General features: G+C 32.3%; 1 long non-coding RNA gene across 1 annotated transcript; it reads left to right on the forward strand.

Moving 5' to 3' along the window:
• The first annotated feature begins 201 nt into the window (after positions 1-201).
• Positions 202-15,818, forward strand: LOC133195949 (uncharacterized). The gene is made up of 4 exons (XR_009722252.1): positions 202-258; positions 12,481-12,703; positions 15,218-15,331; positions 15,430-15,818. It is a non-coding gene; the product is annotated as an uncharacterized LOC133195949 (long non-coding RNA).
• Positions 15,819-16,239: the final 421 nt, after the last annotated feature.

Genomic DNA, 16,239 nt, shown 5'->3' on the forward strand with positions numbered 1-16,239 from the left:
CTTCACAGAAATGTTGGAAATGCTATTCCTACCATAAAAAACAAAAAAAATAATTTTTTTGACCCATAAGGATATATAGAAAAATGTCCCACAACGCAAAATCTATTTTTAGAACAGTCGGTCTAAGTCCCTCGCTTTCAACATTTTGTGTATCTATAAATGTCAATTGGAATATCCCACAATACGGTGTAGCGATACACGCAATGCATTGTGGGAGGACAATGGCGGCGTTTAGCAGGGGTAAAGAGCTGTAAGACAGTAAGTATCTTGTTATTATTAGTAGAGCAATTGAATATAACACATATTTATGATAATTAGACGAGAGAACGAGGAACTTTCGAACTTGTTTGATCGTAAGCACAGTTTAAGGTTGGTCGCGGGTTTACTGCATAAAAATTTTACGAGAAAACATGTTCAGAAAAATTTGATATAATGTTCCTTAGAATTTGCGGCATATTATCTGAAATTTTTATTAAATTTGCCTTCGTGAAGATAAGTAGCTTATCTTCTCTAGTATTATGAAATTCATAATTCTGCCCACAAAGTCAGAATGAACGGTATATTGATATAAACATTCTTCGTGCATTAGAATTAATATGCAGTAACTAGTGATGGGAATCGGTAAGAATTTCATAATCGATGATCGGGCTACTGTAACTAACTAATTATCAATTATAATCGGACATTTACAAAGTCTGTCAATTTAGTTTATCAAATGGTAAGAATGGATGAATAACTACTTTCTTTGGTGGTCCAGCTGTAGTTAGAATAATCTAACTGTGTTTCGGGACAAGCCCTAGTCCTTAGGACAATATTTTAACGATAGAACGTTCGATCTAGTCCAGCTGGTTCTTCATTCATTTTGTAGAATCCAAAGTATGTCCATACCCGGGAATTAGCGTTGTTACCCGGGTATGAATACAATGTCTGTTCGTCTACGCCATTACGATACACAAATAAGTTAATAGAAAAGTCGCTGCTGGAATATTTGGCTTGAAAACTATTACGCTTGTAAAATAAAATAAATAACCCGATTAATCGGAATAGAAATTTTGTAATCGAGCGCTTGGATTATGCCAACAATCGACTGATTTTCGATTATAATCGATGATTGGAACACCACTAGCAGTAACACTGCGATAGATAATATATTACAAGTAATGTTAGGATGTTCAAGTTCATTATTAAGAATTCAAGTATAACACGGTAAAGGAAAAAAAAAAGTCCACCATTGAAGGGGGGTGGGGGTTATCGGTAATGTTCTTTTTAAGTCAATCGCAATTCAGTATATAGTCAGAACTCTCAAACATTTGTTCTTTCTTGTTTTTTTTTCTTTATTAATTTTTCATCATTAAAAAATGTAAAATACTTGCATTCAGCTTAAACACAGATAGCTTAATTTTGTTATAGAAAAAATTGTACTTGAAGTCTTGATACTTGTATTTCGTAATACATGTACAGTATATTAATATCTGTTTAGAGTGCCATAAAGGTCCGATATGCTGGGTGTTTGTATGAATTCATTTTAAGGGGATGAAGGACACATGGTCACATGACTGTTTAACTACATCATAGTCTCCGTTTATATAAGTGCAATATGTGTAAAGCATTAATTCTTGTATAATTTTTTGACAATTTTTTAACTTTAATTACCATCTTATATAAAAAAATTAAAAAGTTTTTACGTTCTTGTAAACATTAACAAATTATGAAAAAGATTGATCCACTCCTCTGTTTCCCTAAACTGCGTGTCCAACAAGTCAGTGACGTCATACATGATCTGTTAGTACAGCAAGATCATACTCGGTGAACACAGGGGTGGTATTACAGTGGTTCCCGTTTTATCGAATAGTCAAGTTGTCAGCATAGTTTTATCCGAATAGCCGAAAATTAGAATAGCCGATTGCTCCATACCGAGTCCAAAGATAGATGTATAGAGCTACATGTATTGATAATACATCGTAGCTAGCAAATTTCAAGCTTGCACTTTTGTTTTCTTTTGACATGTTTACTTAATGACTTTACTAAAAATAATTTATTTCACTTACTTATGAATTTAATATAAAATTTTTTATCAAATAAATTGACGTATAGAGTATATTCTTTGATAGTTATTGCCATCTTTCTTCAGCACATGTTTACATTCCTTCTTCGATGGTTGCCATTTTGGAAAAGGAAGTAGACTAAATGCTTGACTAATAACCGTAAACTATTTTTCCCTGGATAGATTGTAAATTGAAAATAAACAAAAATATTAAATATATGTAATTGTTTCCTTTAGATTTGTTTCTTTAATACGGTTACGTATTTTATACTGTGTGTGAGTTTACCAGTCTCGTTCTTGTCTGCTGAAGAGAGATTTTGAGAGCCATGTCGAGAAAGTTGGTATGAATTTTGAGACGTATTTTTATAGAACGAGCCATTTGTGATTTTTACCATAAATTTTGCACTGAAAAGTGAATAAATATTAAGCCAATTTACCAAGTTAAACGATTGAATAGGGTTATTTCATTATCCAAGCAAATTGTCATACACAAGCTAATCAGTTCAATAATTAAAATTTCACGCCGAAAAAATTGCAGATAACTGTCATAATTAACAAGTGCATCATTGAACCCAAGCTGATCACCACAACTGTAATCAAAACATATCTATTTACTATGCCCACTATTGACACAGGTAAGGTGCCTGTGTGCGTCCAGGCGTAACTAATCCCCTCATTGTCGTACTCAAGCCAGTCAAGGTAATTGGTGTCAAACTGTGTAAACAAAGGCTTCACATACGAAGGTGGAGCAGGGCTCGACATTAATTTTTTCCCCTTACTTGTCCAATCGGGCAAGTGACCAAGACATTTACTTGTCCGAACTTCAACTTCACTGGTCCGAAATTTGTTCAATAAAGATACAATACTGTCAACTTGAAAACTAATATAAAGTCCATTACATGTGATTCCTTCGTGATGTTATTGATAAATACAACAAACACATAAAAACAAACTTTTATCTAGACTTTCTATCCTGACAACAACATAAATGTTCACAATTATCAAAAAGAACCTAAACTTTGTAACTCGACGTAACTTCATGCCCTCCTTTGCAGTAGTATGCAATTAGTGAACTTTGATCCCGATCGAGTGTGAACTCAATTACATAGCGATCCATATCGGGATCGAAGTTCGTTTTTTTATGTACTGCTTACGTCTTTACCGATGAACTTTCAATAGTCGTTCTTTTTATTATTTGAAGACTTCTTTATATTAAAATGCACTTGTCCAATCGGACAAGTGCCCAGCAATATTCACTTGTCCGTAATTTTTTTTCGCTGGTACCGGACAAGCGTTAATGTCGAGCTCTGTGGAGGTGTGAACAAAGTGCTGATTATCAAAAAACACTATGATAGTCCAAATTTTTGTATGGGATAAAACAAAATTCCAGTATTTTTTCATCAGAATATCAGGTGAAATTATTAATAAATATATAAGAAATGGTTTTGTGCTCTGATATTATATTGAAATAGCCGAAATATTCGTTAAACCGCTATCCGATAAAATGGAAGCCACTGTATTATGTAAAAACAGTTCATAATCAGTATATGATGAAATATTTTGAGAAATGGGGAACACAAAAATTATTTTTGCATGGCTGATGACGGAAATCATATGTAGGTATATCTTATTTCGCTTATTTAGCTTACCTGTGACGTCATAGTTGGTTTTTCTCGTAGTCGAGAAATGTAACATGACACATTTTTGTCATGCTTATGTCCTCTTTAACGATGTCCTGTGAAATAATGAGGTCAGCTTCATCATTTGAAATTTTTACAGTTATTCAATAATTTGAAGGATTTGCATTTCAACGTAAATTAAAAAATATTGAATGATAGAATTTTTTGTAAATTACATTTTTTATTGTTTAAGTTGTCTTAAAAAGTGCGTAATTTTCCCTATCCAGATGCAGTGTGATAGACAAAACTTGCTTTTTTGAATTTTAAATCCTAGTTATACTCTGAAATAATTTAAAAGATACATGTCCACTTTGATATTTTTTACATATGCTTAAAAAATCCCATTAAGGACAGAGTAATTAGCCCGGAAACATGGAGAATTAAAACTCCACTTAGATACAGTAGGGCATAGTAATTGTCAATCAATATCTCCAAAATAAGGTAAGAAACCTAATGATATAACTGCTTTAAGATATGTGGGACATACTTAATTAGAAATATACAAAATATGAAAAAAATTGAATGACAAGTATTTTTTCAGCTCATGGTCCTTCTCCTTATTATAACATGTTTAACATGCATTTCACTGATAAATCAATTCCTTGCTAGCCTGCTTATAAATAGAGAACAACTTTATTAGATTCAAATACAAAATATTTTTTTAAAAAAGAGGAAAATGCATTTAATTAAATTTCATCCATTTTTAGTGTTTAGGGTTGATGTTATCCTTAAAATAACAAATGTGTTGTTTTTTTTTGGCTGTGATGAGCAAACATGGTGCATTACACACCTTCCCTTCATTGCAAATTTATGTGCATACATACAGCCTTTCAATTTTTCAATGTAGCAATTTACTGAAACCGTTACTTTCATTTTGCATGCCATATTTTTAACACTGAATCAATTTGATTGACCTTTAGTAGTTTAGTATTATTTTCAATATAAAATGAATTCCATGCATTTTGCATCACATTTATTATGTTTTATAAGTTTGTTCTTATACATTACACATATAATCAGAGCAGAATTAACTTATAATCCTCTAGGTTCATACATACAGTGTGCGAAACTAATCTGGAGAATGAAATAGCCCATTTGACTATCTCATTTGAAATTGGGATAGACCGTAGACAAATAGGAATGTCCAAAGAAAGTAAATTAGGAAAAAATGTGCTCTTGTTATTGTTAAATTTTTTAAAATTTATTCATTTATATTCTTATTGAAGTATCTGCTATATATTTTCATGATTATCTAGTGAAAATTAAATATAATCATGCAGTGTTCATGCATTTCACACCCCAAAAAACTGTGCAATTATTCAGACTCGTCGTATATGAACTTCACTCTGCAGACCAGCTAATATTTGTGAAAGACACAAACTCTAATTTCATCTTTATAGCTTTCCCTTTTCTCGGATTCATTATTTTATTTTCAATTTTTTTGGTTGTCTTTTTGTTGATTCAATTCGTGTTTTAATGCAGTGCTTCCTGCAGTCAGGATTTGTAGCATGCCTGATATACATAAACAGCAAGCATTGGGTAAAAATTGTACACCACTAATTCATCGAAAGATGCACAATGTTATAAATTAATAAGTAAAGAGATTTAACAACAGTTCTTTTACCATGTAAAATATAAAAGTATTAAATTATTTTTTCACAATTATTTTGTTTATAATTATGTGTTAAAAATACGAAATGGTCATTCTTGTTCAATCTCATTTTACCCATGGCCAAAATTGGGATAGAGAATTCGGTCTGTTTCAATTCGGATCGGGGTAGACCAATTCAATTTGAGATAGATTCGGACCATCGGACAGGCGTTAATACTTTCGCACACTGTACATACGCCTCGTATGGACTAGATTCTATTGCTAATTGAAGTAATTTTCAGAGAAATAAGCAGGAAGCAATGCAACATCGCCTTTGTGATGTAACTCACGTCATAATCAAATGTGCACAAAACAACCACTCGAATTGTCTAAATTGTGTACCGAAATTGATGACAAAAGCAAACCCGCGACCTACCTTACAAATGACGGATGCTTCAGCCTGAAGCAGCTGTGAAGCATAATTACCAGCTTGTCAACCTCAAAAAAGCACATGCACCGATTCTGAATGCAGATGGCATACTTGGGGTGTTAGTTTTATGTTTATAGTTTCCATACATGTTTAGGCCAAACAAAAAAATACGTTCATTTACTGTTACATGCCGAAATAAAATAGGGCCGATAGGTAGGATTTTTTTTATTTTATTGAATTTTTTTATACACAAATTCAAATGAATTGGTTGAAAAACAAGACAGTTTTACCATTGTGTGGTGCTTTACTTTTGTTTGGGCTTGCCATATGGCAATATCTTTCTTGCCAACTGCCTTACAGCTACCACACAATGAAAAAAACTGTCTTGTATTTCTTCTTTAATTCCATGTTGCACTAACTATTTCTAGTACTTTCAATTTCAAACGCTTGACTGATTAAGATGCATGTAAAAGTTAAACCGACGAATGAGTGACTTCTGGATTTTTACGACGAAAAAAAATTTGGGTTGCCTATTAGATATAGGGTCAGTCGGGTAACTGTAAACAAACATATTTTTTTTTATTATGCCTTACCTCTGATGAAAGAAAGGAGGGAGAACATAATATAGGGCCTACTACAGAAGCATTAGGAAAAACCTCAGTTATAAAACATTTTTTTGCATTTGTTTGAGATTGGCATGATTCAATTCCCACTACGGTTATTTCTAGATATTTGTGGCTTTTCCACATTGCATCTTTTGCCATTTGCTCAATTGCTAAGAGAAGTGTTGCACAACTTTTCATACAAACAGGGTTTTCTAAACATTTTGATCGTGATCATAAAAATTTTTATGACCAGGACCTGGGAAGGGGCCATATCATGTGCTATATGTGCATACTGCCGAAAAATGGCCCAATGCATTGATGCACTGATGCCATGCAGCACAACACACATTGTTTTCTACTTTGTGAAGTTCATATCAGTCTGCTCTATCGGTACAGTATTCATCGTCGAAGGTAGATGGAATCTGTAATGTATCATATTAAAAAATTGGAACCGACATTCAACATATTTTACATCCATTGGCAAAGAAATGTTGAGTCATTTTGGATGGCTTACCACAGATTTACGAAAAAAATTTTACCTTACAATGAAAAACCACATCATCGAAGTTTTTTATCTTTGCCTGTCCCTTGATCTCTAAATCGACAATTTAAAAAAAGTGTGTGTTTGGTTTAAATGTAATTTTCCTAAATACTTGCTGTGGTAGATGACGAATGATTTATGAATTTCTTAGAAACAGAAAAATCACTTTTGCTAGTCAATGTCGAATGATTTGTCAATTCCTATGGCATTCTTTAGCAACTTAAATTTAGGTGTCAAAGATAAATGTATATGCATTATTATTAGCACAAAACTATGACATATTTTAGAATGACCTGAATATATTTCCTCTAGACCCCTTAAATTTCAAAATGACCCTGGTTAGTGGCTATAAATAACAGGGCCATTTGCCCGCATCTGTTGTTTTACCTTCCCAGGCACTGTATAACAACTTTTTTTACACTTATAAATAATTGAAATTAAATACAGGTACATTGATATTTTCGGAATTTCCCATATTTAACATGACAAGGATCACGTCAACACATTGCTGTAAAGATCGCTGTATTTAAAGAGGTCTATATGCTGTTTGTTTTATAATTAAATGCATTAAAGTTGACAGTTTGTCAGTTATAATGCTATATTTTCTCACAATAAGCTAGCTTACAATTAAAAAATTTATCATCTTTTAGAAATATATGTATAAAAGTTCCCACAGGTAACAAGGACTTCCTGTGTATACTGTGTGTGTATAGGTATTAACACCATACACGATCAGCCTCTGGGAAAATCTTAGTCCCTCCCCTCACCAGAGAAAACTGTTCGGTTAAAAATATCAGCCTTTAAAACTGGTCGCTGAAGAGGCTACTAGTTCTAAAATGGTAGTGGCCCATACTGATTTTTAACAGCTGGTATTACAGGCACTTGTTTTGGTAATAAATTTTTCAACCCATAGTATGATGATAATACAAGGTATCCAACTCCATATTACATTGAGTACCCCCCCCCCCCCCTTCCCCAAAATTGAACTTATTTACACTTTCAGAGGAAATGCACTGGCAAACTGTTTATTACCATTGTCCTCTACAATAATTTATCTACACAACTATCTATGACATGTTTGTCTTATTTATTAATTTTCTTTTATTTCCGTAAACAGTGTCAAAACTCTGCTCGCCGAGTGCAAAAGTCGACTTTCTTGTCTAGTCTAACTTTCAAGATAAATTTGTTGTAAAGTAAATAAAACTAATCTTTTAGTATATAATATAATTAAAACTAATTTGATATTGTATATTTAACAAGTAATCAAAACTAATTATATAAAAATATATATATATATTGTATACGCAGCTAGGTTTAGGACTCCCATACTTACATCAGCCTATATGCAGAGCTTCTGGAAATCGATTATGACGTCACAATGAAACTGAACAAATAAATCCTAAATACTAATGTTTTCTTTTTCATACACACTCAAATACAGTCTTTTCTCATAACATGATAAATATTGTAAACATAAATTGATGTGTAACTTATCATGTCATAATAACACTATTTGAATGTAGAATTTAAGCCATCTTGACCTTCCTGCACTGACTAAGATGACGTCACACCCTAGTTTGACAGACAGTTTCTCTGTACTTGAGGCATAGATCAAGCTATTATTGTAGCTTGTAAATATCAAATTAAAATAAGTGTGATCTGACCAAAACTAAGTCATATTTTTGAATGTATTAATCAATATTTTATAGTCTAATTAGGCCTAAAAAAAATTGTTTGCTTCCTGTAACATTCCCAAAAAATCAAGGGTCGGTAGGTTGGGATTTTTTTTTTTTTTTTTGCTTATGGATAAAAGGGTCAAACATCCCCAGACTGAATTAACCAGGTGTTATATTTAAAGTGGACACCCAAAATGGCTGCTTAGCGGCAGAGAACGAAATTCTAAAAGTTGTGGGTGGAAATTGTTGTTACAATAATGATTACTCTTTATATTCAAGGTAAATGTTGACTAGGATGACATATTTTATATCTCAAATAAAGCTACAATTAATATTTTTTGAATAAATGGAATCAGCTGATCCATCGAACCAAAGAGCAAATGCAGATTTGGCAGAAAAAAAAAATCCGCCGGGGGATAATCAATGGGTCGGTCAGGTTACAGGAAACCCTTTTTTTTTTTTAGGCCTTAAATTGAAAATGTGTAGACCTCATATAAAGCCACAGTAAGGCACATTTATACATTAACAATCTAGAATAACAGGCACAGCCCCTCGAAAATCTCAAAAGTTCAACGATATCTGCTTCACTATAATTTATGAATTTTTATACGCCCGTCTTTAGACGGAACGTATTATGTTATGGCGTTCATGTCCGTCTGTCTGTCTGTCTGTTAGCCTTTCTCGTGTCCGGCTCATAACTTTAATACTATTAGGCCTAGGATTATCAAACTTTGTCAGCTGATACTTCTTTGGTAGAAGGTGTGTCACGCACTAAAAGTAGGTCGCTCTGACCCTTAATTAAGATGCTATGGCCAAATATGGAAAAATCCTGTCTGGCTCATAACTAGAAAACTATTAGACTTATAATCATCAAACTTGGCCAGTTTATGCATCTTAGGTAGAAGGTGTGTCGCGACCTATTTCAAGGTCACTGTGACCTTTAATTTAAGTGAAATTTTAAAAAAAAAAAAACTGCCTTTTTACTATTAAATTACACAATCCCAAAAAATGTAGAAGTGTTGCAGTATCCTTATTAAAAAGATGTTAAAATCAAGAAATACTTATTTTTTTCATTATATACTTTACAGCAATCTATAACAAATATAATGTTACAAGAGAAATTCCACCTCTCCCATGGGTGTAATTATCAAGCACTGGTCAAGGAGAATTTTGATAACAGAAAATTGCATGTCAAATTAGCGAGAAATTAGTTTAGTGTGAGGAGCTAACTGGTAGAGCATCTCTGATCAAGCAGGTGTTATCTATATCTCTTGGGAATTGGGCAGAGGAATCAGCCATGTTGGATTAAATAGTTTTTTGTGGGCTAGCCTAACTTTTAAAATGAATTTGGTGAAAAGTAATTAAAACTAATTTGATAAAATAATTGTATAATAAACTAATTTGATATTGTATAATAAACTAATAGATAGTCCCTACAAATCTAAGAGTCAAGCAGAAACCTTATTAAAAATGTTGCATCAAGATTACAATTTTTTTTTCTTTTTATAAATCTTTGTAACAAATTGAAAAAAAAAATCTTTGTTTTCAAATTTAATTTCAGAATGACATAAATATTCATTTTAATTGCACTACAAAGCAGATAGCACAGATCCATTCATCCCTTGGGAGTAATGAGTGGACATGCATCCAGTTAAAGATTAATTAATGAGTTCAGTGTAGGAAGGCTAGCTGTTCTCAATCATTTCTGTTAGAGCATCTCTGATCAAGCAGTTCTTATCTGTATCCTTTGGGAATTAGACAGAAGAACTGCTGGTCAGTTTATAGCATATGTCATTTGATGGCCAGTCTTTTATTTTAAAATTAAATTGGTATAGATTAAGTTGTTAAGACTAAATTGATTTTGTTTAATATGATATTTTTATTTAATTTTTTGAAAATATCAACTAGTAAATTTCAGAGCATCATGTCTCACAAATATGAAAGATGTGTGTGTGTGTCACTGTGTGTGTGTGTGTGTGGGGGGGGGGGGGGGGGGGGGGGGCAGATGGGCATTTGTCAAGCTCTAACACTACCAGTTGAGGATCTATAATGTAATATTTGTTATAATGCCTACACCACAGGAAATGTATAAACAAAAATTGTAAGAAATGGAAAAATCTTGGAAATCCTTGTATCAAGGTTGACTTTATTTTCTTGCACTCTAAACTGTTCGTGATAATTGAACAATATTTGACGGGCGTATCATGCTGGGGCACTTTATTATACAAAGGTAGTAACATCCCTACTACTTTGAAAAGTGCCAGGAGCTGGTTGTGCGCTGTTGCTTTTTTCCGTATTTTATCATTATTTCAATGCATATTATGTCAATGTAGGAAGTTTATCAAAAATTTTACATAATCCTCAGGCATGGGGAAGTTGCTCCCAGCACTTTTCAGGTTAAGGAATTTCATAGTGAAAAGATATCCGTATATCGTTGTACTTTATGATCTTTTTAGCCATACATATTTTTTGTAATTTTAAACATGTCACTTGACAAACAGCTGATGTAAGTAAAGTTGCTTTGGCCGAACTCGGCAAAGACCTCATATATATGAGGGTTGTCCCAGAAAACACAAACTTTTTGTATATTTCAGAAACTATTTGACCAGAACTAATAATTTTTTGCAAGTTGTTGGAAAATGATATTTTCAGTATTATGACAAAATATTTTAGGCTTGTGATGTCATTAATATGTAAAAACGGCATTTAAAGGGTGTTAAATATCGGTGGTCTGCACACTGCAGTTTATTGACTTTTAAAAGTAGCATTGTCAATGAATTTTTCTTTATTACCAGGCTATACGGAAATATAATGTCACAAACTTTACCTCCATAAATACTCTTTGATCTAGCTGATATACTTGTGTATGAAAATTCATTAATTTGATATCATTAATGACAAATATATGACGTTATATGCCAGAACACTTTTAATTAGATATTGTTAAAAATGGTGACGTTTAGTGATAATTTGGAGCACAAATTATTAAGCAGCACTGTCTTTAAAACGGGATAGGACTCTTGCCCATACGATGAAAGAGATATTAGTGCTGGAAGAGACATTTTGTAGACCAAAAGAAATGAAGACAAACTGAAAGTCCTGAGCTTTACGTCATAAGCCTAAGCCAAGGCCATCGTTAAACAATGTGAACTGTTAGGTTTATTATCGGAATTGAGAAATTGTCTATTGAAAGAATTAATTCCACAATCTTTTAGCAACACACGCCGTATTTGAGATGCATTACTTGGTAAATAAAATAAAATTAAATACTGTGCCGAATTTATGCTTAAATAAACTAATTTTATCAGAAGCACATTTCCAGAAAAAATTCACAAAAATGTTGATCATGATCTATGCCTATATTTAACTTTACAGTATTAGTGAAACAAAAGATATTGAAAATGTTCACGTATTTCTGGGACAACCCTCCTACATATGCAAATAGTAGAATTCCCATTAATCAAAACTCATGCTGTAAAAAAAAAATCAACACTATATTTATTTTCTCAGAATATTTTTAGCCGTATTATTTCCTGTGGGCATCCTTAACCTTGCTGCGTTATATTTTTTATATGGATTTTTATATCTTTACAACAAATTGCAGAGTGTCATGTCTCACTAGGATGACAATTTTTTAGAGTAAAGAATAACATAATTTTCTTGCACTCTAAAATGTGTACGATAATTGAACAATATGATACAGTGGCAGGGATTTTTATTACTCTTGCATATTGTATGAAACAAAAATTATTTTTGGAAAAATACATTGTGATTCATATATTGTGACTACTATATTGTGATTGTTGCATAAAATCTGTATTGTTCCTGCAGTCCTAATATTTCATCATATATGTTATTATGTTTATATGTAACTTTAAACTTTTTATTTATGGTTTTCATTATCATTTTACAAGCATTGATGCATCTGACAGCTTCCAAAGGCTTGGAAAGTAGGTTAATGATGCAGCTATAGACAACCCCATCTTATGCATGTTATGAGAAGTTAAAAGTGTTTAACAACTACTCCAGGCTTTTTCTTTGCAAGAAGGGATATTGATAGAGGGAAGGAGATCAGATATGACTATGGTGATCCCCATGCCCAATGGACAATCTTCCTTGGAGTTCATCACTCATCAGGTAAATATTTAGAATAATGGATTTTCAAATTTGATACGCTGCATCCTCTTTGTAGTGCATTTTTTTTTTCAATGTTCTTGAGAGGTCAAGAGATGAAAAATGTTTTACCCAACAGTGTTCCAAGTCACACTTATTTTCAGGTCACTAAATGAGGACCTAAAAAAAATTTTGGCCACCATTTCAGAATATTTCACTTGCCATAATGAAAATATTTTGTGAATAACACTAGTAAAACAAGGAACTAACACCCTGTATGTTTTATGTCTTTACTAAATCAAAGATGTAAGGTATTACTGTGACTATAAACAATTTGCTAGGTTTAAGGAAATATTTTTATTAGTACAACCACCCTTATGGTTGTACAGTACACAGAGGAACACAAGAAGACTGATCCTAGAATTAAAATTTATTCAAAAGAAAATACCAAGTTTGACACTTATTGAGACAGGACTTTGCCAGCTGTTTGTCATGTTTACTTATTATTACATAGTACGTACCTAACCCATTAAACAGTCATTATTAATGCTGCCAAAACACTTAATTAGTTGTAATATGCAAGCAATTGACCAAATGTTTCAATAACAAGGTCAGGTTCTAAAAAGTTTATGACGTTTGGATGCCATTCTGTCAGGGACGTATAGTATAGGTCCGTGGTTCCATCAAACTGTATAAGTAGTCACTATTAAAGCATGCTGTCATAACATTACGACTTGATGATTAATGATTTTTTTTGCGGACAAACAGACAGATGGATGCACAGGGCAAAAACTATATACCCCCGAATCTACGATTACAAGGGCACTAAAATTGATGTTCAGCAGATGCAAGTTTCTGAAGTTTACATCACGTACATTGAAATATATTAATTTGTGAACTTTTTTCCCAAGAATAGGAAAATAGCAATTGGTGAAAATGATGAATTAATTAAATTGATGGGGAAAAAACAACATCTTTTTGTGATCCATATTTTAGATAAGACCAAAAAAATAGTCTTGTTTCCTGCTACCAGCCTGAAAAAAGAAATAGGGTAGGTAGGTAGGAAAATTATTTTATTGTATATTTTCATTTTATTTTTTTTTTCGACAACATTTTTTGGATATGAACTAATAAAAGATAAAATTAAACATGTCACAGGTCAATATTGTCTTTTAAAATCAAATTTCATGTCTTTTGACTAAACTCAAGTGGTATTCTATGAAAGTCCACATTTAAAACAAGAATTTCATGAAATGCTTGTTTTGTGTTAACACAGAAAACGATTATGGTGACAGAACGATGAAATTCCGGAAATTCGAGATTTTTTTCTTCCAAAATTTAAAAAAAACAAGACTATTATTTTTTTTTGGCCTAAATAAAGTAAATTATTGAAAATAATACCTCTAAGACAAGGTTAGAGTGATTATTATTATTGGATTACAAGATCACCTTGATATGAAATATATGGAGATAATGAACAGCATTCAAGCTCAAAAGTCCATTATACAATACAAAATAGGAGCAGAGCAAACACGGACCTCCAAACATCAGAGGTGGGATCAGGTGCCATGGAGGAGTGAGCATCCCCTGCAGACCGGTCACACCCGCCGTGTGCTCCTTGTCATGATTGGGAAATAACAGAAAAATCCGTCGACAATTCAGTGTGTAAATAATGGTCTAACAATTAGTATGAAAAACGTCAGTCAGCATTTGACTCAATGATAAATTGTATTTGCTGACAAGGTCATTGTATCGACCATAGAACTTACAAAATGATGACTTTAAATGAGACAGCTGATATTTGATTATATGTACAGGATCACCTCTTTGCCTCATGCTATAATAAATATATTTGTAATACCTAGGTTACACATATCCTTAAAGTTCTTAGTATTGAACAATTGCAGTAATTTATATGTATGGATGTTTTTTTTTAAAAGAAATAATTTGCATTGATAATCTTGATAAACAGGACATACTAGTAGAAAGTGATATTCATCCTCGACACAAGTATGACACAAAAAAACATTTCCAGTGGGATCTGTTTGCTTTATTATATCCAGTTTCAATAGCTAAAAGGTGTGAAGATAATCTTAACTTTGATATACATTTTTGAAACTTAGTCAGAATTGAATTTCTTAAATAATACGGTAGGTAAAACCCATCAAGTAGATATTTATAGAAAGAACATTTCTGCGAACTTTGAAGTTTAGTATATTTCTTGTTTAGCCTGATCCAAGATCCTTTGATAAATTGTCATAATGGTCCTTACAATTAGGGTCTACCTAATAGGACTTCTCAGTTGATTGTACAATTTACACCTGGGTGACCATTGCCCTTGCTGTTTAGTGTTATATAAAAAAACAATTAGTTTATTTGATACTTTTTATTAATTTATTTTATGTTAAAAACATTTATTTAATAGCATGTTAAATTTCTATTCAAAATGCATCGAAATAGCTTACATTAAAGGTATCTGAATGTAGTTGTAGGCATAAATATAATCACAATTAATTTTGTTTTGCACATATATTATAGGAAGCATTTTGGAGGCAAACCCTGTTGCAGCATTTCTACATGTTCCACAGATTGTGCAGACTAGTCAGGACCTTGTAAATTCACATGTTCAACAGCTTAGGCAATTTAGTACAGGTATGTGTAACTCTTCTGAAATATAGGAGGAAATTTCAATACAAGACTTGTAGCATAACTTATATTACATTGTCAGTTCATCTTTGCATGTTCCTTAGAGTGGATTATTGAGGCAGACCCTGATGGAAAACTTGCACATGTTCCACAAACCAGTGAAGACCATTTTGCAGAATATAAACTTTTTCCGCAGATAAGCCAAGACCCTAATGGTGTTCATGTGTGTGTGGTTAATTATTTGCTCTGAAGCTGATATGTGGACTGAATATAAAACTGTCTTTTTCTACAGTTAAGTCCATCTTAATCTGAAAATACTACCGGTACATTTTGAATTATGCTTTATTATGCAGAAAAAAAAATAATTAGTTTCAAATATGAAAAGTCTGTTGATACACTGCTTTGCAATTCCAAAAGTGATAATGTGATAAGTTTTGATGTGAATATGTGACATGTGCCATTATCAATTTTCATAAATAAAATCAAATACAAAGCCCATTCCAATTTAATGTTTTGCTTGTCGGACCCGCACGCTCTTATTTGAACAAAGCTATACAAATAATATTAATTTAAATCTCCTGCACCTGGGAAATTCTGTGCCAGTTTCTGTTTTATTTCCGCTCTATTTTTGATAATTTAAATCTGTTTACTCTACAAATCAGAAAAAAGTAGAAAAAATATAATTGTCACTCAATTTTTTTCATGTTATGCCTAAAAATTTTGCGTACAAAAAAGTAATAATATTATTATTTAATCTCTTGCCCGCTCTTACTTTTTTCACCAGATGTGCGACGAACAAGAAATTAAATTCGCGTGGTGAAATTATGTTTTATTAAAACTCATTTAAAGCTAACTGTCTTATTTTTTGGATTCCTGATGTGATCAATCGAGTGGCTTGCGTGATAATTTGCATA

The sequence above is a fragment of the Saccostrea echinata genome, unplaced genomic scaffold, assembly GCF_033153115.1.
Source record: "Saccostrea echinata isolate AGI-Se365-2 ecotype Australia unplaced genomic scaffold, CSIRO_AGI_Sech_v1 ptg000029l, whole genome shotgun sequence".
Lineage (NCBI taxonomy): Eukaryota > Metazoa > Mollusca > Bivalvia > Ostreida > Ostreidae > Saccostrea > Saccostrea echinata.